General features: G+C 39.1%; 1 protein-coding gene and 1 pseudogene across 8 annotated transcripts in view; both read left to right on the top strand.

Moving 5' to 3' along the window:
- Window positions 1–25456, top strand: part of SPIDR (scaffold protein involved in DNA repair) — a 393663-nt gene that overhangs the window by 337 nt on the left and 367870 nt on the right. The window lies entirely within an intron of this gene.
- Window positions 1035–25456, top strand: part of LOC149747069 (TIM double twin CX3C motif protein pseudogene) — a 36689-nt pseudogene continuing 12267 nt past the window's right edge.

Below are 25456 nucleotides of genomic sequence, written 5' to 3'. Positions count from 1 at the left end.
GTGCTCGCGGGTCTCTGCTGGGCCGCAGGGCGACGGCGGCGTCCTGGGGTCCGGGAGGGCCTGCGTAGCCGCCGCGTCTGCGCCGCGCTGCCTCCCCTGCCCCTTCCGACGCCGGAGCGGGAGCGTCTCGGCCGAGTCGGGCGCGGGGTCCGCCTGGTGACCGCGCTGAGAGCGGCGCAGCTGCGTTCTGAGTGCATTGCGTTTGTCCTGTGTGTGCCCTTTACCTTTTGAAAGCGATTTCTGAGCTCCTTGCTTACCGACATGCTTGTCTCGTCGTACTGAAAACTGAATGAAAGCAGACAGTGACTCCTTTCTTGACTCCTCTTTTCTTACCAAAAAAGTTCCTGAAAAAATAGTCCGCGCACGCTGGTTCAGCCGCCGTCTCACTGCTGTGTCTCCTTGCCCCTGGAATATCATTGGTTGTCACACACGCTGTCAGTTTTGTGACTACCCATTTACTAAGTCCAGGAAGCCCATGACAAGCATACCTAACCCTGATTTCAAAAATACTAAAATGTGAAGAAAGAAAAAACCAAGGAATCAAGGAAGTATGTTAAATTGTTGAAGCCCATGTAACTTGTGAACTTGGTCACTGTAGCATTTGACACATTTGCCACTTGATTCTTTTCCCGTATTGCAACTGCTCATTTATTTCTCCTTTGCTGCCTTCCTGCCAGGTTCTGACTTCTGACTTTGCGCCTTTTTCCTCACTTTACAAGTTTGTTCTGGGAAGTCTCACACATTGATGTTAGCTGTCCCTCTGTATGGACGATTTTCAGATGTGTATTTGACCTTTCCCTTGAGCGCGGTTTAAACGCAGTGCACCATGAAGTTGTCATTTTCTTGCCCTTAGTCCCCTGGGTGCCAGCACTTCCTCCTGTGTTGTGCTGCTCTCAGCCTGTTGACACTGATGCTCTCTAATTGCGATTGCAGGGTGCACTTCAGCAGAAACCATCAGGAGACTTGGAGGAGCAAGGTTCATTCCTCACAGGTCCTGGAGGGTGCATGGTACACCCAAGGACCTCACGGTGAGGTTGGGGGGCGAGACACAGGGAGAGAGGGACGGCACACCTGGGGTCTGCCTTTATTAGGGTCTGGGGGTTAGGTGTCTAGAATTTCGGGGATTCATTCTTCGTTGGCTAATTTAAAGCAATAGCAGGGAGGGAGAAGCACGGTCACTCAAATGGTCAGTTATTTAGGTTACCAGGGCTTGTTGAAAGAGGAACCTTCATGGGTGAGGGCAGCCTAGTTCCTTACCTGGTTGTTTTGCAAGTAGCTCTGGCATACAGCTGTAGATACTTTTATTCAAGATGGATTTCTTCTAAAGTGGATGCCACCTGGCAATCAGATGCTTAATGTCAGGCACTTACACTACATCCTCACTTAGAAATCTTCATGTTTTTGTCTTGATACTCACTTTTCCCTTCGTCATTCTATCAGTTTTCAAGACCTTATCATAGCACCTGTCATAGTCCCTTGAACATATTAGATACTTAATAGATATCTGATGAATGAATGAAAGGAGAACTAGTATAGAAGGTTTGCAAGTATTGTAGGTATGAAGAAACATGGGGAAATACCCTGGTCAGAAGACTTGGGTGCCAGTCTCAGCTGTACAACTAACTAATTTTATAATTCTGGGCAAGCCATGTAGATCTTTCTGGACTCTTAAAATGGAAGTTGATATGTGCCTGAACTAACATCGTAGAATTGGGAATAGTATTGGGAGAGGACTGAGTTGATAGATAATAAAAGGAAGATGAGGCTTAAGTACCTGAAATGGAAAGATGAAGAGGGAAGAGTTAGTGGTGACTCAAAACTTGAACCTGTGAAAAATGGGAAACTTGGGGAGAGTTAGTTGCTTCTTACCTGATGTTAGGGAACTTAAGGCCCAGGGAGAGATTAGGCTCCAAGTTGCTCCACGGCTGGGTGTATTTTATTTCTTTCTTCCCTCCTGCCTTTGCCCCCTCACTGTCCTTTCAAGTGCTATGATTCTTATTCCCTTTAAGCTTTGTCTTCTCCCTTTGCTAAATAGCCAGGAACGACCACAGGTACTCCCTTTACCTATTAGTCACTTACCTTCTGAGATTTCCTGGTCCTCCCCTCACTCTCACAGTTCCTTCTGCCTCCTCAGACTGAATTATAGCTCTCCCCCTTCTCTTTCTCACTGAAAGGAAAACTATCTTGGTAAGGTCATAAAAGAAATAAAGGAACATCATATCTTTCTGATGACACCCTCCTTCTCTACTCCTTTGGGTCCTCATCAGAAAACCTTATTTTATTTCTGGTGCTTCTTTCATAATAGCAAGGACATAGTAATTTTTAATTAAATGCAGTGTACGTGTCATTTCAAAGAAGTTGTTTATTTTTCAAGAAAGGGAAACATTGCTTCTTTGAAGCAGGATGGGGAGGAGCCAAGGATAGAATGAGGACCTGGCTTCTGTTACAGAAAGGGGCTAGTATTAGGTAATAGGAGTATTTTTCCTCTGAGACTATAGGGAAGAAGGAGAGCGCAGTAGATGGGAGGTCTGCTGAGTTTTATAGTGGCTTATTTTAACCTTAGGGAAGATGTGTCGGCTTGCGCTATGATGGTGACAAGGAGAGGTAAAGGCAAGCACGGGTGTGGAACTTGTGTATGTAAGTGTGTGTGTGAGAGTAGAGGGGTAGGGAATGGTAAGAGTGTTTACCAGCATTGACCAAGGACAAGTAATAAGAAAATATGAAGAGGGCCACTCTCATTTGTGGGTCTTTTTATCCTAGCCTTGTGGGTTGGTGATTGGTAAAGTGAATTGGTAGAAGGGTAGCAGTCTTAATGCTTGAAAGGAAACACTGACGTAGTTGGCCGTAAGAGTGCAGAATGGCAGGTGAGACATCATGATTAGGAGGAGGCTAGTGGCTGATACCATGACTGGGCTTGAGACTTAGAAGTTCCAGTGATATTCCCAGGTTCTCAACCCGGTCGGAAAGCTCAGCTGCTGTTATGTGCCTTTGAGTTGAAGGTGCACGTGACAGTTATCGCTAGACACTTTTGTTAAAGTGAGATAATGCAGAATCAGTGGCTAGAATCTTTATTTCTGGAATTAGACATACATGGGAGAAAATCCTGACATGTTGCTTACTAGCTCTCTGACCAGCACAATATACACAGCATTTCTAAGTTGTAGCTTCTTTGTCTATCAAATGGGGATAAGATAATACTGATCTTGCAAGGTTGGTATGAGGGTTAAATGATGAGAACTGCATGAAATGATGTACTGAGCGTATAGGCACTCAATTAATGTTAGTGATAATGAAAGCAATTAATAATAAAACACCATGATAATGAAAGAAATTTGTAGATGAGGACAGAGCTATTGTTCATCCTCTACTGTTTTTGCCTTTAGATTTCTCCAGAATTGCTTCACTCAATTTGTTGAACAAGGAATAGGAAGAGGGCTTAGTTTTAAAGTTGTTCAGTGGTGGAGAGAGATTCTCTCATAGTTACCTTGGTAGGAGTACATTATGGTTCCAGTTTTAGCCCTTGGTAATCCCATTGGATGATTTACCAGTGGCTCTGCTTCTCAGAGTTGGACTCCTTAGTACTGATATCTTAGTCCAGACGTTGTCTTATCCTTAAAATGGAAGGAAAGGAGAACTAACATTTATTGAAGACTTTTCGTATGTCAGGTACTTCACATATATATTTCCTGTAAGGGGAAAAATATTTTCTTTTAAATCAAAATAATATATGCTCATAGATAAAAAAAAAGTAGTATGAAAAAATTTCTCGTGAAAACCAGCAATTGTTGCCCTGCTCCTTCCTGCACTTAATCATGTCCCTGAAGGCAATCCCTGTTTAAAATTGAGGTAATCGTAGAATCACATAACAGTTGTAAGGAATTGTAGACATCTCACGTATTCTTTATCTAGTTGGCCACAATGATAACATTCTGCAAAACTGTAGTACGATATCACCACCAATGTATTGACATTAATACAATACAACTGTCTTATTCAAATCTCCCCAGGTGTGCGTCTGTGTATGTGTGTGTGTTTAGTTCTGTACAATTTTATCATGTGTAGGTTCATGTATCTACTACCACAGTCAAGATACTGAACAGTTTCATCAGCATAGGATCCTTTTTATAATCACACCGACTCCCATTAACTCCCACCCCTAACCCCTGGCAATCATTCATCTATTCATTATTTAAAAGTTTTTGTCATTTCAAAAATGTTATTGGGGGCTTCCCTGGTGGCGCAGTGGTTGAGAGTCCGCCTGCCGATGCAGGGAACACGGGTTCGTGCCCCGGTCCGGGAAGGTCCCACATGCCACGGAGCAACTAGGCCCGTGAGCCATGGCCATTGAGCCTGCGCGTCTGGAGCCTGTGCTCCGCAACGGGAGAGGACACGACAGGGAGAGGCCCACGTATCGCAAACCAAACCAAACCAAACCAAACAAAACAAAAATGTTATTGGGATAGGATCATACAATTTATAACCTTTTGATATTGTTTTCCTTATATTTCTTCCCACTCAGCATAAGATTCTTGTCTGGGTTGTGTATATCAGTAGCTTCTTCACTTTTATTGCTGAGTCATAGTCCATGGAATGGACTACCACAGAATGGGTGTACCACAGTTTCACTTAGCATTTTACCTGTTGAAGTACATCTGGGCTGTTTCCAGTTTCTGGCTATTAGAATAAAGCTGCTGTGAACACTTGTGTACAGGTGTTTTGGGGAACATAGGTTTTTATTTCTCTAAGATAAATGCCCAAGAGTGTAATTGCTGGGTCATATCGTAATTTGATGTTTAGTTTTATAAGAAACTAACAAACTTTTCTAGAGTGGCTGTACAATATTACACTGGCAATGTATGAGTGATTCAATTTCATAGATAATAAATTCATGCTTTTAGAGTACAGAATTCAGTGGTTTTTAGTATATTCACAAAGTTGTACAGATATTTCTTATTAGAGAATATTCTCATCACACTGAAAAGGAACTCCATGGCTGTTAGCAGTCATTCCACATTCTCTCCTTCCCCATCCCCCTGGCAACCACTAAGCTACTTTCCATCTGTATAGATTTGCCTATTCTGGACATTGCATATAAATGGAATAACATGGTCTTTTGAGACTGGCTTATTTCACTTAGCCTAACGTTTTCAAGGTTCATCCATTGTTGTAGCATGTATCAGTACTTCATTCCCCTTTACGGTTGAATAATTTTTCATTGTATGGTATACAACATTAAAAAAATTCCATTCATCAATTGATGGATATTTGGATTATTTACACTTTTTGGTTGTTATGAATGATGCTGCTATGATCGTTTGTGTACCAATTTTTGTGAAGATGAGAGTTTTCATTTACGTTGGATGTAAACCTACCAGTGGAATTGATGAGTCATATGGTAATTGTATGTTTAAATTTTGAGGAACTGCCAAACTGTTTTCCAAGTGGTTACATTTTTTAGTCTCACCAGCAAGGAATGAGGATTCTAATTTCTCTGAATGCTTGTCAATACTTGTTATTGCGTTCTTTTGACTTTAGCCATCTTAATGGGTAGAAAGTGGTATTTTATTGTTTTGGTTTTGATTTGCGTTTCCCTAATGACTAATTATGTTGAGCATCTTTTCATGTGCTTATTGGTCATTTGTGTATCTTCTTTGAAGAAATGTGTATTCAAATTACTTGCCCATGTTTTTTTTTAAAATTTGGCTGTATTGGATCTTCGTTGCTGCATGTGGGCTTTCTCAAGTTGTGGCAAGCGGGGGCTACTCTTCGTTGCGGTGTGCGGGCTTCTCATTGTGGCGGCTTCTCTTGCTGGGGAGCACAGGCTGTAGGTGCACGGGCTCTAGAGCGCAGGCTCAGTAGTTGTGGCGCACGGGCTTAGTTGCTCCGCGGCATGTGGGATCTTCCTGGACCAGGGCTCGAACCTGTGTCCCCTGCATTGGCAGGCGGATTCTTAACCACTGCGCCACCAAGGAAGCCCTTGCCCGTGTTTTAGTTGGATTTGTCTTTTTATTGTTGAATTGTAAGGGTTCTTTATAAATTCTGTATACAGTTTCCTTATCAGATATGTGGTTTGCAAATATTTTCTCCCACTCTGTGGGCTTGCTTTTCATTTTCTTAATGAGGTCATTTGAAGCACAAATGTTTAAAATTTTTGATGAAGTCCAGTCTTTTTACTTTCGTTGCTTATGCTTTTGGTGCATATCTGAGAAATCACTTAGGTCATAAGTCATAAAGGTTTATTTGTATGTTTTCTTCTAAGAGTTTCTAGTTTTAGCTCTTACATTTAGGTCTGTGGTTCATTTGGAGTTAATTTTTGTATGTGGTGTAAGGAAAGGGTCTACCTTCATTCTTTTTTTTTGCGGTACACGGGCCTCTCACTGTTGTGGCCTCTCACTGTTGTGGCCTCTCCCGTTGCGGAGCACAGGCTCCGGACGCTCAGGTTCAGCGGCCATGGCTCACGGGCCTAGCCGCTCCGCGGCATGTGGGATCTTCCCGGACTGGGGCACGAACCCGTGTCCCCTGCATCAGCAGGCGGACTCTCAACCACTGTGCCACCAGGGAAGCCCTACCTTCATTCTTTTGCATGTGGATATTCAGTTGTGCCAGTACCATTTGTTGAAAAGATTATTATTTCTCCATTGAGTTGTTTTTGCATTTGCTTTTTAAAATCAATTGACCACAAATGTAAGGATTTATTTCTTAAGTATGAATTCTGTTCCATTCATTTATGTATTACCCTTATGCCGCTACCATACTTTATTAATTACTGTAGCTTGGTAGTAAGTTTTGAAGTTAGGAAATCTCTAGCTTGTGTTCTGTTTCAAGATTGTTTAAATTATTCTGGGTTCCTAGCATTTTCATGTGAATAGTAACATCAGTCAATTTCTGCAAACAGCCATCTGGGATTTTTATTGGGTAACTCTAGAGAAATTGGAGAGTATTGCTGTCTTAACAGTATTAAGCTTTCCAAACCACGAACGTGAGGTGTCTTTCCATTTTATTTAGCTCTTTCATTTCTTTTAACTATGTTTTGTAGTTTTCACTGTAGAAGTCTTGCACTTCCTTGATTAAACTTATTTCTAAGCATTTTATTCTTTTTGTTGCTATTAATGGAATTTTTAAAAAATTCGTTTTTTGTGTTGGTCATTGCTAGTGTATATAATTACGCTTGATTTTTTTAATATTCAGATTGTGTCTTGCAACTTTGCTGAAGTCATTTGTTCTAATTGTGTGTGTGTGTGTTTCTTAGGATTGTCTATATATAAGACCATATCGTCTCTGAGTATTCAGAGATAGTTTTACCTCTTCCTTTCCAGTTTGGATGTCTTATTTTTTCTCCTTGCCTAATTGCCATGGCTAGAACCTCTAGTACAATCTTGAATATAAGTGGTGAGAGCTCACATCCTTTTCTTGATCCTTATCTTAGGGAGAAAACATTCAGTAATTTATTATGTATGATGTTAGCTGTGAGTTCTATTTAGATATTCTTTATTGGATTGAGGAACTACTGTTCCATTGCAGGTATGTTGAGAATTACTATGGAAGGGTGTTGGCTTTTGTAAGTTTATTTTTCTGTTGATCCAATTTTTTCCTTTGTCCTTTATTAATATGGTATATTTATTGAGTTTTGGATGTTACATCAATCTTGCATTGCTGGAGGGAAAATCCCTATTGGCCGTGGTGTATAACCCTTTGCATATATTGCTGGATTCAGTATGCTAATATTTTGTTGAGGATTTTTGCAACTGTATTCATAAGTAATAATGGTCTAGTTTTTTTTTTTTGGATGTCTTTGGTTTTGTTATAAGGATGTTTGGTTTCATAGTATGAGTTAGGAGTTTGTGAAGCATGGATATTAATGCATTTTTACGTTTGGCATAAGTTATTAGTGTAGTCGTCTGAGTCTTGCTTTTTCTTTGTGATAAGTTTCCAAATTACTGATTCAATCCATTTGTTATGTCTATTAAGTTTTTTTAAAAAATTAATTAATTTATTTTGCTGCGTTGGGTCTTCGTTGCTGAGTGCTGACTTTCTCCAGTTGCGGCGAGCGGGGGCTACTCTTCGCTGTGGTGCGCGGGCTTCTCATTGTGGTGGCTTCTCATTGCAGAGCACGGGCTCTAGGTGTGCGGGCTTCACTAGTTGTGGCACGCAGGCTCAGTAATTGTGTCTCACGGGCTCTAGAACACAGGCTCAGTAGTTGTGGTGCACAGGCTTAGTTGCTCTGTGTCATGTGGGATCTTCCTGGACCAGGGCTCGAACCCGTGTCCCCTGCATTGGCAGGTGGATTCTTAACTACTGCGCCACCAGGGAAGCCCTATTCAGTTTTTTTAATTTCTACTTGAGTCAGTTTTGCTAGTTTGTGTCTTTCTTGGAGTCTGTGTATTGTATGGTAGTTACCTAATTTGTTGGCGTACAGTTTTTCATATTCCTTATAGGGTTTCCTGTAATCCTTTAGTGCTTTTTTCTCTTTCATTTCTTGTTTTTGCAATTTGAATCTTCTCTCTTTCCCTCTTATTTTTTTTCTTTTTGTGAGTTTAGCTAAAGGTTTGTCCGTTTTGGTCTTTTCAAGGAACCAACTTTTGGTTATATTTATATTCTTCTTTATTTTGTTTTCTATTTTATTTCTGTCCTCATTTCCTTCCTTCTGCTTGCTTTGGGTTAGTTGCTCTTATTTTTCTAGTTTTCTAAGATTAGCGGTTAAGCTATTAATTTGAGCCCTTTTTAAAAATAGATATTTACAGCTATAAGTTTTTTTGTAAGCATTGCTTTTTTCTGCATCTGCAAGATTTAATATATCTTATTTTTTTCATTTTTCTCATAATATCTTCTAATTTTTCTTGTTATTCTGTCTTTGATCCACTGGATATTTAGGAGTGTGTTGTTTAATTTCCATATTTTTGTGATTTTTCAGTTGTATTTTTGTTGTTAGTTTCATTGTATTGTTGTCTAAGAGTAGTAATAATATGCTCTCACTCCTTTACAATGTATTGAGGCTTGTTCTATCTACGAGAAGGTTTCATATGTATGTAAGGAGAATGTGTATTCTGCTCTTGTTTGTTTGAGGGGGGTCTTCATGATTTCTTGTGGGTAGTCAGCTATTTTATTAGGGATCCTTTTACATGATGAGTCTTTTTTCTCTTGCTGCTTTTATGATTTCTCTTTGTCTTTTAGTAGTTCACATGATGTGTTCAGGGTTGGTCTCTGAGTTTATCCTCAGAGTTTTTTGAGTTTCTTGGGTGTATAATCAACATTTCATCAAATTTGGGAAGTTTTTGGTCTGTATTTTTTCAGATACTCTTTCTACATCTTCCTTTTTTTCTGGGACTCTTATGCATATATTTGTATACCTGATGGTGTCCCACAGGTCTCTGAGGTTCTGTTCATTCTTTTTTTTTCTGCTCTTCATCTTGGATACTCTCAATTGTCCTGTTGCAAAGTTTGCTGACTTTTTCTTCTGCTAGCTCAAATCTGCTATAGAGCCTCTCTAGAGAACTTTTCATTTCAGTTATTGTACTATTCAGTTCTTGAATTTCTATTTGAGTGTAGTGGTTTCTTGCTTTCTTTCTAAAAAATAATTATGTCTTTATATTCTCTATTTGCTGGGCTATTTTGTTTTAACTTTTTTAGACAATTTCCTTTTTTTTCTTTGAGCATATTTACAGAAGCTGATTTAAAGTCTTTGGTGAATCCAGCTTCTGGCCTCCCTCAGGTACAGTTTTTCTTGACTGCATTTTTCTTGTTATACCTTTCTGTTTCTTTGTGTCTTACGATTTTTGGTTGAAACCAGACATTTAAAATATAATGCAACAACTCTGGACACTAAGCTCCCATCCCCTCCCCAGAGGTTTTTTAATTTGTTTGTTATTGCTATTTATTTGTTTAATGACTTTCCTAAAGTTTCTTAAAGTTTGTAAAGTTCCTGTTTTCTGTAGGAAAAGGGGCATCTCCAACTTTTCCTGGTACCTCTAGGAGATGGGTCCATTAAGGGACAAGGGGTGGATTGCCATCAAAGAGCTGGAAGTAAGGGAGCCTTGCTGTCCCAGCCCATGCCCTGCCCTGTGAACCCGGACCCATAAACTGCATAAAATGGAGTGTTGGTGGCTGTTTGAGGCTTACAGTAAATGCCAAAAATTTGAGGAAAAAAATATTTCCTGTTTGTAGCTGCTGAACACACTACAGTGTTTGTTTACTTGTCTGTGAATTATTGGACAGATATTTCTTTAGATGCTTTGAGCCAGTAAGTCTTTCATTCTTTACTGAAGAGCTCTGTGTGCGTTGAGGAGTGCCTTCTGTAGTCTGGCAGTTTATAACTGACTTAACTTTCTCCTTGTGCAGGGCCTTGACATTATCCAGAGCTGAGATATTGGGGCCTTCTCAGGTTTTTCCTGGGCATACACACAGCCCTGCAGATCAGGTAGCATTCCAGATCCCCTGGAACATGTCAGATCTTTTCAGTGCTGCCTGTGGACATCTTATTCTTCAGATATTCCTTCGTTAGCACTTTTGGCTCTTTGGTCCCTGAAACGACTATTGCTGCCGCAGGCAGCTATAATATGAATTGCTGTCAATTGTTTTAGACAAATGCCCTGGTGATAGGGCTTTCCCATTGAGTGAGCTGTGAGTCAGGTCGAACTAAGTTCTGTGAATAAGTTTTTTTTCTCAGGAGCTGCCAGGCAGTTCAGATAGTGATAATACTCTGTGGATAGGGCCTTTTGAGGACCTACAAACCCAGTTTGCTCTCTCCTCTGCCTGCTGGGCTGCCAGTTTACACAGCTTATCCTGGTTATGAGGCTGCTGTTTTTCAAGGCTACTATGGAGCTAGAGAGGGGGCATGAGATGAGGGCAAATTAAAACACCAAAAAGTTCACTGTTCTTGTCAATATTAAGCTCCTTTTCTTGAGTGAATGCTGTTCAGATTATGAGCCTATGGTTAATTTCCAAAGTTTTGAAAAATTAAACTTTGACTATTTTTTCCCGCTGTTATTATTTCTTTTATGAAGGAGCAAGTTATTAGAGGTTCTTATTCTCTTATTCTGGAAGTTTGCTCATCACGTTTTTTATTTTAGCCATTATGATAGGTGTGTGCTGATAACTCATTGTGGTTTTAATTTGTATTTCCATGATGGCTAATGATGTTGAACATGTTTTTATGTGATTATTTGCTATCTGTCTGTCTTTTTTGGCAAAATACCTGTTCGTTTCTTTTACCCATTTTTAAATTGGATTTTTTGGGGTTATTGCTGAATTTTGAGAGCTTAAAAAATATTCTAGGTACTAGTACCTTGTTGGACATGTTGTTTCCAAATATCTTCTGGCAGCAGCATTTTAAAATTTTTACCATGTTCATTTGATAGTTCGTGCATTTGCTATCAAATCTGTAACAACTCTTTGCCTAGCTCTGGAACTCAGAAGTTTTCTGTTTTTTTCTAACAGCTTTATAGTTTAATGTTTTACATTTAAGTTTATGACATATTTTGAGTTAATTTTCATATAAGGTATGAGGTTTAGGTTGAGGTTTTTTTTTTTTTTCTTTTTTTGGTCTATGGACTTTCAGTTGTCCACTACCATTTATTGAAAGTCTGTTCCTTCCGCCATTGAATTGCTTTTGCATGTTTGTCATAAACCAATTGCGCAAATATGTGTGGGTTTATTTCTGGGTTTCTGAAGTGGTCCAGTCATCTATGTGTCTGTCTCTTTGCCTACTAAGCCTTAACATTGGATAGAGTGACTTTCCACTTCATTCTTCTTCAAAACAGTTTTAGCTCTTCTAGGGCCTGTGGCTTTCCCTGTAAGTTTTAAAATAGTTTGGCTATGTCTACAAAATACTTTCTGGAATTTTGATAGGAAATGAATTAAAGCTATCTATCAATCTGGGGCAGATAGACATCTGTGAGTCTCCTAGTCCATGTCTCTCCATTTGTTAATCTTTGGGTTCTTTCATCAGCATTTTGAAATTTGTAGCATGCAGGTGCCATACATGTTTTGGTAACTTTATACTTAAGTATTTCATTTATTTTGGTGTGATTGTAAATTGTATTGTGTTTTTAATTCTAGTTTCTACATGTTTATTGTTAGTATTTAGAAATGGATTGGTTTTCGTGCATTCGTGTTATATTCTGTAGCCTTGCTGAACTCAGCAAGGCTGCCTAGTACTTATTAGTACTAGCCATTTTTTTTGGTTAGATTTCTTGGGATTTTCTGTGTAGACTATCATGTCTTTGTAGTTTTGTTTTTTCTTTTTCAAGCTGTATATTCTCAAATCCACTGTTGTCCACTGCCGCCCCCCCACCCCTGTCCCATCTCCCTGCCTTATTGTAGCAGCTAGAACTTCCAGTACCATGTTGGATAGGAGTTATGTGAGTGGACATTCTTACTTGTTACTGATCTTAGGGGGAGGGGGAAAGCATTCATTCTTTCCTGGTTCAGTATGATGTGAGCTGAGGGTTTTTGGTAGTTGGTCTTAAGTTGAGGAAGTTTACTTTTATTTGTAGTTAGATTACAGTTTTATAATGAATTGGTATTGGATTTTATTATATGCATTTTTTGTGTACCAGATGCTGCAGTTTTTCTTTTCAGCTTGTTGATATATGGTAGATTACATTGGGTGATTTAAAAAAAAATTGATCCATATATATTTTTTAATTAGTTAATTCTTTTTGGCTGTGTTGGGTCTTTGTTGCTGCGTGCGGGCTTTTTCTAGATGCGGCGAGCGGGAACTACTCTTCGTTGAGGTGCTTGGGCTTCTCATTGCAGTGTCTTCTCTTGTTCTGGAGCATGGGCTGTAGGTGCACAGGCTTCAGTAGTTGTGGCACGTGGGCTCAGCAGTTGTGGCTTGTGGGCTCTAGAGCACAGGCTCAGTAGTTGTGGTATAGGCTTAGTTGCAGGCTCACTAGTTGTGGTGCATGGGCTTAGTTGCGCTGCGGTGTGTGGGATCTTCCCGGAGCAGGGATCGAACCTGTGTCCCCTGCATTGGCAGGCGGATTCTCATACATTGGTTGATTTTTGAATGTTGAATCAGCCGTGCACACCTGAAATAAACCCCACTTGGCCTTGGTGTACATTGCTTTGTAAACGTTATTAGATTCCTTTTGCTGATATTCTGTTGAGTTTTTTTTTGCATTTAAATTCATAAGAGACATTTGGTCTGTAGTTTTCTTTTTTATATTGTCTTTGCCTGACTCTTATCAGGGTAATGTTAGTTTACTAAAATGAGTTTGGAAGTGTTCTTTCTTGTTTTATTTTCTGGAAGTTATTATAAAAAGTCGATGTTAATTCTTTGTTGAAGGTTTGTTAGAATTGTGTAATGAAATCACTTGGGCCTAGTGGTTTGTTTTCTGGGACTTTTCAAATTCAATTTATTTGATGGTTATAAGGTCTGTTTACATTATCTATTCTTGGTTGAGTTTTGGAAGTTGTGGTTTTTGAGGAATTGGTTGACTTATAAGTTATTGAGTTTATGAGTGCAAAGTTTGTAGTGTTCCTATATCTTTTTAATGGCTGTAGGATTTGTAGGGATATATTTTTTCAATAGCTGTAGGATTTGTAGTGATATCCCCTATTTCAAACTCATATTTGTCATTTGTGTCTTCTCTGTTTCTGTTTTTTGTCAGTCCTCATAGATGTGTATTAATTGTAATTATCTCTTGAAGGACTAGCTCTTGGTTTTATTGCTTTAAAAAATAGTTGTTTTCCTGTTTTGAATTGAATTGATTCCTACTATTCTCTTCCTTTTGTTTGCTTTAGTTATTTTTTGTTCTTCTAGTTTCTTGAGGTTGGAATTTAGGTTATTGATTTGAGTTTTTTTCATTTCCAATGAAAATAAGTTGACCCTTGAACAGTGAGGAGTTTAGGAGGCTGATACCCTGTGCAGTTGAAAGTCCATGTATAACTTCACAGTTAGCCCTCTGTATCTGTGGTTCCACATCCATGGATTCCACCACTTGTGGATCATGTGGTACTGAAGTAGGTAGGTATTGAAAAAAATCCATGTGTAAGTGGACCCATGCAGTTCAAACCTGTGTTGTTCAAGGGTCAACTGTATTTAATGTTACGAATTTCCCTCTCAGATCTGTTTTAGCTGCATCCCATATATTTTGATTGCTGTTTCTTTTTTCATTTAATTTTGTATGTTTAAAAAAATCTGTTGAAGACTGTTTTATTCATGAATCAGAAGCTTGTTATTTATTCATGTTTTTATCATTTATCTGTTTTGTTTTCATTATTGGTTTCTAATTTAATTCATTTATGATTAAGCCACATTCTGTATGATTTCATTCTCTTAAATTTATTCTCTGAATATGCTACATTTGGGTGAGTGTTCCTTTGTGTTTGGAAAAATAATATGTATTTTGTTTTTGTTGGGTGGTGTGCTCTCTTTTTGTCAGTTAGGTATTGTTAGGGTTTTTTTGTTTGTTTTGCGTTTTTTTGGTGAGATCTTGTATGACTTATATTGTTTTCTACCTAGAAGTTCTATCAGTTGCTGAGCATGGTGGGCAGGTGTCGAAATCCCCAACTGTAGTGGTGGATTTGTGTATTTATTCTTTCGGCTCTATCAGTTTTGTTTTATGCATTTTGAGGCTCTGTTGTTTGGTGTTTATAAAATTAGCAGTGTTGTATCTTTCTGTTGAATTTATTCTTTTATTGTTACATAATTTCTTTGTTTCTAGAAATTTCTTTTTGATCTGAGGTCTACTTTACCAGATACTAATATAGCCACTTTTGTTGTCAGTGTTTACTTGGCATATCTTTCTATTCATTTACTTTCAACCTCCCTATAGTGTTGAACTTGAAATTAGTTTCTTCCAAATAGCATGTGGTTGGTTCATGTTTTTTAATCTACGCTGCCAGGCTCTGTCTTTTGATGGATGTATTTAAGTCATTTACATGTAAGAGAAAATTATTGATATGTTAGTGTTCAAGTTTGCCATTTTGTTGTTTCCTCCCTTTTCTTTCCTTTCTCTTTTCTTGCTTTTTTGGAGTTACTTAAAAAATTTTAGGTTTCCATTTTGATTTATATATAGTTTTTCTTAGCTTTTTTGGTTGTATCATTTTCTCAATGGTTTTTCTAGATATACAATAATATATGTGTAGCTTATCACAGTTTACATATGCAGCATTTTATCACTTCTAGTAAAATGTGGAAGCTTCACTTTCCATTTAGGCACCTTTAATGTAACCTAGTATTGTGGCTTTTGTTTCATATTTCATATTAATTGACTATGATTTATACAGCTCTTGAGAAGGATTGTCTTTTGTATTTATCCATACTCCTGCAGTTTCTGTTTTTCCTTTTTCCACACTGCTCACAAGGTTTAAAAAAAATCATTTTCTACTGTTTGAGTACTTTCTTTTACCAATCTTTAAGTGTGTATCTGCTGGTTTCCAAATACTTAAGTGGTTTTTCTTGGGGGGGGGTCTAAAATATCTTTATTTCCCCTTGATTGTTGAGCAGTTTACTGGATATCAAATTCTGGGTTGCTGTTATTTTCTTTAAGAACTGAAAAATAATTGCCCCACTTCATTCTGGCTCTAAGATTTCAGATGAGAATTCTGTCACTAGAATTGATGTCCCTGTATAGGCAGTATGTTATCATGGTTCTTTTCCAAACTTTTCTTTATCTTTAGAAGTTTAATTTTGATGTCTTGCTGTTGGTTTCTTTGGGTTTATCCTGTTTGGGGTTCTTTCAGCTTATTGTAGAAATATTATATCTTTTACCCAATGTAGGAAATTTTGAGCTGATACGTTTTAAAATACTTTCTCAGTTTAATTTCTTTTTCTTTACCTCTTGGAACAGTGATATGAATGAAGAATCCTTTGTTATTGTCTCACAGGTCCCTGAGGCTCTATTCATTTTTCTTCACTATATTTTGTCTGAATCTGTTGTTCATATTAGTTGAATTGTATTGATCGGCCTACAAATTACTGATTCTATCTTCTGTAGTTATGATTTTACTATTGAGTCTACCAAGTAGGTTTTTTATTTTGGTAATTGTATTTTTCAGTTCTATAATTTCCATTTGGTCCTTTTTTATAATTTTTTCTCTTTTTTTCTAATTTTTCATTGTTTCATGAGAACTTGCAGTTGATTATTGAAGCATTTTTATGACAGCTATTAAAAAATTCTTGTTAGATAGTTCCAGCACCAGATTGATTTGCTTGTTGGCATCAGTTGATTGTTTCTTTTTATTTGTTTTTTGATAGTATTGGTTCTTAGTATGAAGAACAATATTCAATTGTATTCTGGACATTTAGTCTATCTTAGGAGATGCTGGGTTCTACTTAAGTGTTTTATTGTTGCAGTATGCTGCTAAGATCAAGCACACAGGTCCTGACCTACTTTTGTGGATTGTGGTTCTAATGATAGTTTAATTTTTAGAGGCTTTGTGATGTTGTTTTGGTCTGCTCGGCATATCTAGTGCCAGTAACCTTAGGGAACAGAAGGGGGTTCCCCAGGCTGACCTGCTAGGGTCTCTTGGTGAAGGAGCAGAGAATCTCAGGCACACAGTGACCAAGAAGCTTCCCTTGTCAGGTTATTGCTGTGTTGGGATCCCCCATGCCTCTGAGAGACAGAGAGTGATTCTTGGGTAATGTGTGAGTTATCAAGAGATCTATCCTACTGACACCTAATCTCTCCACCTCTCTCCACTCTCTTCCTTGTCCTGGAATCTCTAATGGAAGGAGATCTGGGTCCATTGGGATTCCCTTGATCATTTATTATTGGCAGTGTTCCCAATTGCTCTCTCCCTCTGGTGGTGCTGGGCTTAGTTGATACTGTCAGAGAGATTCCTGTTTGATCAAGAGGAGGAATGAGCTAGGTTGGGGGTGGGGAAACATGGGGTCTGGGTTACCTTCTGTTGGGTGCTCGGACATAAGTCACCTTGTTACTCTGTTATTCCTTCAGTCTTGGGCTCCTAAACCAGCTTGCTATTTCTAGAATTCTTACCAGTCTCTATGTTATTTTCAGGGACTATAGTTGTTTTTAGTGGGGAGAAGCTGGGAGAAACAGATCTGTATCATCTTGTTTAGATCAGAAGTTTGGAAATAACTAATTTTTACCTGTTTTTCTCTGGAGTTTATTTTCTTATTTTAAAAAACACATTAATTATCGGGTTGGCCAGAAGTTCCTTCAGTTTTTAAGTAAAACTAAAAGACACCTTTTTTATTTCACCAAGTACTTTACTGAACAATGTGTTCACCATTTTGTTCCACTACTTTCTGCCATTTTTCAGCCAACTTCATAATTCCTTCTTCCCACAACTTTTTATCTTTTTGAGCAGAGATCTGTTCCAGGTGCCTTTTTTTTTTTTTTTAAACCCCACATTTGTTTTTGTTTTTTTGTTTTTTTTTTTGAGGTACGCGGGCCTCTCACTGTTGTGGCCTCTTCCGCTGCGGAGCACAGGCTCCGGACGCGCAGGCTCAGCGGCCATGGCTCACGGGCCCAGCCGCTCCGCGGCATGTGGGATCTTCCCGGACCGGGGCACGAACCCATGTCCCCTGCATAGGCAGGCGGACTCTCAACCACTGCGCCACCAGGGAAGCCCCCCACATTTGTTTATTTATTTTTGGCTGTGTTGAGTCTTTGTTTCTGTGCGAGGGCTTTCTCTAGTTGTGGCAAGCAGGGGCCACTCTTCATCGCGGTGCGTGGGCCTCTCACTATCGCGGCCTCTCTCGTTGCGGAGCACAGGCTCCAGACGCGCAGGCTCAGTAGTTGTGGCTCACGGGCCTAGTTGCTCCGCGGCATGTGTGATCTTCGCAGACCAGGGCTCGAACCCGTGTCCCCTGCATTAGCAGGCAGATTCTCAACGACTGCCTCACCAGGGAAGCCCTCCAGGTGCCTTTTACAGTCTTCCAGGGAATTGAAATTTTTTCCGTTAAGAGAACTTTGTGAAGACTAAAATAATTGGAAAGCCGAAGGTGCAATGTCTAGTGAACACAGTGGGTGTATTAGAACTTCCCAGCCAAACTTTTAACAGTTTTTGCCTGTCATTAAAGAAACATGTGGTCTTGCGTTATCTTGAAGATTATGCGTTTTCTGTAGACTAATTCCAGACACTTTTCGTAGAGTGCTGCTTTCAGTTGGTCTCATGGGGAGCAGTACTTGTTGGAATTAATTGTTTGGTTTTCCAGAAGGAGCTTGTAATAGAGGACTCCCTTCCAATCCCACTATATACACCACCTCATCTTCTTTGGATGAAGACCAGCCTTTGGTGTGGTTGGTGGAGGTTCATTTCAGTTGCCCTACTATCTCTTCTGTTCCACATCACTGTACAGTATCCATTTTCCATCACCCATCACAATTTGTTTTAAAAATGGAACTTTTTTTTTACGTTTCAGTAGAAAATCGAACGTGGAAATACAGTTAAGAAAGTTTTTTTTTTTACTTACGTGGAATCCAAACATCAAAGCAACTAACATAACCAAGCTGGTACAAATGCTTTTAACACTTGAATTGGATATTTTGAGTATGTCGGCTGTCTCCCGCATGGTATAATGTTGATCTCAATTAATGTCTCGATTTCATCGCTGTCAACTGCAGCTGGTCTACCCATCTGTGGAGCGTCGTCCAGTGAGAAATCTCCAGCATGAAACTTCGCAAACCACTTTTGACACGTTTGATGAGTCACAGCACCTCTTCCATACACTACACAAATCTGTTCTTGCATTTCAGTTGAGTTTTTACCTTTATTGAAATAAAGCATAATATGCCGAAAATGTTGCTTTTTTCTTCTGTCTTCAATATTAAGATGGCTACACAAAAATTCACCAACTTTGGTAAGCTTTTTTTTTAATGCATGCTGATAGGACAGCTGTTACAATACACTCTAACAAAATTGTTTCGGATGAAGTTAAAGACAACTAAGTGCTACTACAGCCATTTTATGGAAGAAAACAAATGCACTTGGGCCCAACCCAATATTTAATCTGTTGATTACCTAGCATGGCAGATGAGGACTTAGCTGTCTTACGTGAGCATTCCATATCTCTGTTATCCTTTGTTATTGTTACAGGTTTTTGCTAAACCAGAAATAAATATTACTACTATGATCACATAAATGTGGCCCATTGAAGACTGAAGTAGCGTACTTTGTTTCCTTCTTGTGCAACCATTATTTTAATGTAGTAAATCATTGCTACATGTTTTTCTTTACATCATTTTTTACTTAATTATAGGTAATTAAATTTTTTTTTTTTTTTGCGGTACGCGGGCCTCTCACTGTTGTGGCCTCTCCCGCTACGGAGCACAGGCTCTGGACGCGCAGGTTCAGCGGCCATGGCTCACAGGCCCAGCCATCCACGGCATGTGGGATCCTCCCAGACCAGGGCACGAACCTGTGTCCCCTGCATCGGCAGGCGGACTCTCAACCCCTGCACCACCAGGGAAGCCCGTAATTAAAAATTTTTTACGCCTGCCCTTAGGCAATATGGCTTATTTCCTCCTTTTGCATGATATATTCTCCAGTATCTGCCTAATAAAGAGTGTGTTAAGAGTTTTTTTGAGCTCTGCATGTCTGAAAATTTCTTTATTTTGTTCCCATAGTTGATTAATAATTTGGCTGAGTAGAGAAATCTAGATTGAAAATCAGTTTTCCTCCGATTTTTTAAGGCATTGTTCCAGTGTCTTCTTATGTCCATTTCATCTTAAATGACTCAATTTAATTAAAATATAAGTGCAGATGGAGTTGGAGCTAGATATATTCAAGGCCCACATACGTATTTAGGAAAAGCAAGTTAAAACTTGATTCAGTACTCTTAATGCTTGCTTCATAATTTGGGTTTTGATCAGGAAAGCTAATGGGTTGGGATGTAGGGAGAAAAGTTTGGAAGTGTGGAAGACATTCGGTGAAAGAGGTAGCTAAAGAAACTTAGGGAAGAAAAAGTATGAAGTGAGTAGTTAGATTGTTTTCTTATGTCTTGTTAACTTGCTCTGAAGTTCGTAGTCCAAGTATCATTGTCTTTTTTTTTCTTTTTAAAATTTATTTATTTATTTTAATATCTTTATTGGGGTATAATTGCTTTACAATGTTGTGTTAGTTTCTGATGTATAACAAAGTGAAAGAGCTGTATGTATACATATATCCCCATATCCCCTCCCTCTTGCGTCTGCCTCCCACCCTCCCTATCCACCCCCCAGGTGGTCACAAAGCACAGAGCTGATCTCCCTGTGCTCTGCGGCTGCTTCCCACTAGCTAGTTATTTTACATTTGGTAGTATATATATGTCCATGCCACTCTCTCACTTCATCCCATCTTCCCCTTCCCCTTCCCCATGTCCTCAAGTCCATTATCTACGTCTGCATCTTTATTCCTGTCTTGCCCCTAGGTTCTTCAGAACCATTTTTCTTTTTTCTTAGCTTCCATATATGTGTGTTAGCATACGGTGTTTGTTTTTTTCTTTCTGTCTTACTTCACTCTGTATAACAGACTCTAGGTCCATCTGTCTCACTAGAAATAACTCAGTTTCATTTTTATTTTTCTGACTTACTTCACTCTGTACGTATGACAGACTCTAGGTCCATCCACCTAACTACAAATAACAATTTCATTTCTTTCTATGGCTGAGTAATATTCCATTGTATATATGTGCCACATCTTCTTTATCCATTCATCTGTTGATGAACACTTAGGTTGCTTCCATCTCCTGGTTATTGTAAATAGTGCTGCAGTGAACATTGGGGTGCTTGTGTCTTTTTGAATTATGGTTTTCTCAGGGTATATGCCCAGGAGTGGGATTGCTGGGTCATATGGTAGTTCTGTTTTTAGTTTTTTAAGGAACCTCCATACTATTCTCCATAGTGGCTGTATCAATTTACATTCCCACCAACAGTGCAACTCTCCAGCATTTATTGTTTGTAGATTTTTTGATGATGGCCCTTCTGACTGGTGTGAGGTGATTCCTCATTGTAGTTTTGATTTGCATTTCTCTGATGGTTAGTGATGTTGAGCATTCTTCATGTGTTTGTTGGCAATCTGTATATCTTCTTTGGAGAAATGTCTATTTAGGTCTTCTGCCCATTTTTGGATTGGGTTGTGTTTTTGATATTGAGCTGCATGAGGTGCTTGTATATTTTGGAGATTAATCCTTTGTCAGTTGCTTTGTTTGCAGATATTTTCTCATGATTTGATTTAAAATCTTCATTAGCTTCTAGACACTGCTCTAGGTTTGGGGGAACTATTTAAATAACCAGCAGGGGGAGTACTCAGTTCCTTTTGCAACAGGGACTCAAGCTGGAAAGATAGTTGGGATTTTAATCTGTGCAGTTTAGAACAACAGTTTAAAAATTTTTTTTGTTTTTTCTGATATTAAAAATAATATGCACCTATTGTAGAATAGCTATAAAAGAAAGAATACAATAGAAAATAACACATGTAAATCTACAATCAGGTGATGTAGGCACTTTCATGTATTTCCTGTTAAACTTTTCTCTCAATGCTTTTTTTTAAAGTTATTTTATAGATTTATTTATTTTTGGCTGCGTTGGGTCTTCATTTTTGCACGCGGGCTTTCTCTAGTTGTGGCGAGTGGGGACTATGCTCACTGCGGGCTTCTCATTGCAGTGGCTTCTCTTGTTTTGGAGCACGGGCTTTCGTAGTTGTGACATGTAGGCTCGAGAGCACAGACTCAGTAGATGTGGCACACGAGCTTAGTTGCTCCTTGGCATGTGGGATCTTTTTGGACCAGGGCTCAAACCCATGTCCCCTGCTTGGCAGGCGGATTCTTAACCACTGTACCACCAGGGAAGTCCTCTCAATGCTTATATCTACTGCAAAATTGATGTTGGTTTTAAAACTTAGGGTCGTTAGTATTACATAGATACTCTTTTGAAAATCAATCTGAATATTCTTTTCCATCCTGGTAAGATCAGAAACAGAACATTTATTCTTGTGTATAAATAAGATTTCTGTTGGTTTCTCATAAAGTTGTAGATTTTAATTTCTGTTCTTTTAAGGAGCAGAACCTCTAGAGCATCAGAAAATTCCTATTAAGCAAAGAAAGGCAGCAGAATACAATGTTGTCTATCTTAAGGATACAACTAAAACATATAAAATCAGAAGATGCAAACAGGGCAGCAGTATATTAAAACAGTTGTGTCAGGTTGCTGGCTTGGTGCCTGGTACATAATTTTGTTCTCAGTTTTTGGAATGGACAAATAGTGGAATAGGGTGATGCTTTTAAAAAATTTATTGTAATGTTAAGACAAATAAAAATGGAGTACTTTTGTAAAGATTGAAACACACATGAACAATTTCTTAAAAAGTTATGTGTAAGAAAGCTTGTCCAGTTGGTGTAGCTCTAGATTATCTCCTCTTAAAAGCTATGACCGAGAAAAACAGTACGTATTATCTGCACAATAACTAATTTATTTATAGAAAGAAGAGAAACATACTTAGTGCCTGAGTTCTGGCCACAGTTTTACTAAGATATCAAAAATATTTATCTTTGAACATTCTGTATAAGTCCCTCCTTATTTTGAACCAGTTTTGTTGAATTCTGCATTCAGTTCTTGTCACTTACGCATTAAAATAACATAGGTAACAAATGTACACTTATGAGTGTGGAGAAATCCATTAATCCAAGGGAAAACAGTTTTGAGGAGAGGTTAATGAAGAAATCACATTGCAGTAGTTGAAGAATAAAATCTTTGTGTTGACAAATCTCTATATAAGTGTGCTGGGGAAGAGAAGGAGCAAGGGATAGCATGATGGGGTGAGAGAGAGTTAAAAAAAAAAGTTAATGAGAAACTTGTGCATGGTTGAATGATGGCCTAAGGGGTGGAACAGATTAAGATAGGAAACTTTGGAATCCTGAATGCAGTGTCTCATGACTGGCATCCTGTTCTTCATGTTGAGGATTTCTTTTTATAGCCTCAAGCCACTGGGATGTAAAGGTTTCTGTTTTTTCCTCAGCCTTTTAAAAAATTCAATAGAGACTATAGCATTTTTACTTTTTTACCCAACATTGTGTATTTTATTGCAGCAGAATATTCCAGGCATGTGCAGAGAAGTTTGTTCTGTGTTTAGTTTACCTGTATGGTAAAGCCATACAGGTTGGATTTTTTTTTGGCTGCATTGGGTCTTCGTTGCTGTGCGTGGGCTTTCTCTAGTTGCAGTTAGCGGGGGCTTCTCTTGTTGAATAGCGTGGGTTCTAGGCGTGCAGGCTTCAGTAGTTGCGGCGCCTGGGCTCAGTAGTTGTGGCTCGTGGGCTCTAGACCGCAGGGTTAGTAGTTGTGGTGCACGGGTTTAGTTGCTCCGTGGCATGTGGGGTCTTCCCAGACCAGAGCTCGAACCTGTGTCCCCTGCATTGGCAGGCGGATTCTTAACCACTGCACCAACAGGGAAGTCCCTAGAGGTTGGATTTTAATCTGTTGTTCTTTGTGGTGGTTCTCAAACTTTAATAGTGCCTAACTCACCAGGGTGGTTGGTGGGCCTCTCATCACTCAAGATCCTAATTTGAGGTTTGAGTATCTACTATCTCTAAAAGCATACGTGGTGATTCTGATGTGCATCGCCCTTGATTGCATTTTAAAAATTGTGGTCAAATAGAATGAAATTAACTATTTTAACAATTTTTAAGTCTATGGTCTGTGACATTAAGTACTTTCATGTTGTTCCGAAACTATCACCACCATCCATCTCCAGAACTTTTCATCATCCCAAACTGAAATTATACCCATTAAACAACAACTCCTCATTTTCCCCTCCCCGCAGCCCCTGGCAACCACCATTCTACTTTATGTCTCTGAGTTTGATGACTTTAGGGACCTAATATAAGTGGAATCATAATTTTTGTCCTTTTGTGTCTGGCTTATTTCATTTAGCTTAATGTCTTGAAGGTTCTTCCATGTTGTATTGTGTGTCAGAATTTTTTTTTCTTCTTTTTTTTTTTTTTTTTGCGGTACGCGGGCCTCTCACTGCTATGGCCTCTCCCGCTGCGGAGCACAGGGTCCGGACGCACAGGCTCAGCGGCCATGGCTCACGGGCCCAGCCGCTCTGTGGCATGTGGGATCCTCCCGGACCGGGGCACGAGCCCGCGTCCCCTGCATCGGCAGGCGGACTCTCAACCACTGCGCCGCCTGGGAAGCCCCGAATTTTTTTCTTTCTTTAAGGCTGAATGTAGTCCGTTGTATGTATATACCACATTTTGTTTATCATTCATCCATTGATGGACGTTTGGGTCGTTTCAGCCTTTTGGCTCTTGTGAATATGGCACTCTGAACATTGTTGGGGAAATATCTGTTTGAGTCTCTGCTTTCAGTTCTTTTGGGTATACGCTGGATCATATGGTAATTATATTTTTAACTTTTGAGTAGCCACCATACTTTTATCCACAGTGACTGCATCGTTTTGCGTTTCTGTCATAATGTACGAGGGTTTCAGTTTTTCCATGTCCTTGCTAGGACTTACTATTTTCTGTTTTTTTTTAAAATTTTTTAAATTTTAACTTTTTTTAATAGTAGTCATTCCTAATGGGTGTGAAGTGGTATCTCATTGTGGTTTTGATTCACAATTCTCTCATGAATAATGATGTTGAGCACCCTTTCATGTGCTTATTAGCCATTTGTATATCTACTTTGGAGAAATGTCTCTTTCAGGTCCTTTGCCCACTTAAAAATTGAGTTGTTGGTCTTTTTGTTGTTGAGTTGTTAGGCGTTCTTTATGCATTTTGGATATTAGTTCCTCATCAGATCTTGGATTGCATCTTAAGAAATGCTGGCTTGGGGTAAGGAGTTTGAATTGTGGAGTCAGACCAGCCTGTGTGTGAATCTTGGCTTGTGTGTAAGTTCCCTTGCATATTAAAACTGCCAGCTACCAATCTGGAGTGATCTACCTCTTTCTTGGGCTCTCCTTGTCCTCTATGCATGGGCACCAGTTTCAGACTTCACCTGGGGACTCCTGAGGTCGCAAACCTACAATGTGTCAGGATTTCATTGCTTTTTAAGGCTGTGAATAGTTTTTATTTACATGTACATGCTTATTTTGTTTATCCATTCATCCATTGGTGGACATTTGGGTTGTTTCCAGTTTTTAGTTATTGTGAATAATGTTATTTTGAACTTTGACATTTAAACATACATTTGAGGGACTTCCCTGGTGGTCCAGGGGGTACGTACGACTGCACGCTCCCAACCCAGGGGGCCTGGGTTCGATCCCTGGTCAGGGAACTAGATCCTGCATGCATGCCGCAACAAAGAGTTCGCATGCGGCAACTAAGAAGTCTGTGTGCTGCAACTAAGGAGTCTGCATGTCGCAGAGAAGATCCCGTGTGCTGCAACTAAGACCTGGCACAGCCAAAATAAATAAGTAAATATTTACTTAAAAAAACCCAAACATCCATTTGAGTCCCTGCTTTCAGTTCTTTTGGGAAATCGAATTGCTCAGAAGTAGAATTGCTAGATCCTATGGTAATTCTATGTTTAATTTTTTGGAGGATCCACTGTACCATTTTCTATAGCAACTG

Source organism: Delphinapterus leucas, chromosome 17 (assembly GCF_059928025.1).
Source record: "Delphinapterus leucas isolate spDelLeu-1000000601 "Yukka" chromosome 17, BTC_Dleu_Yukka2, whole genome shotgun sequence".
Taxonomy (NCBI): Eukaryota; Metazoa; Chordata; class Mammalia; order Artiodactyla; family Monodontidae; genus Delphinapterus; species Delphinapterus leucas.
The sequence above is the reverse complement of the archived record's forward strand: the minus strand, read 5'-3'. Positions and strand labels throughout refer to the sequence as shown.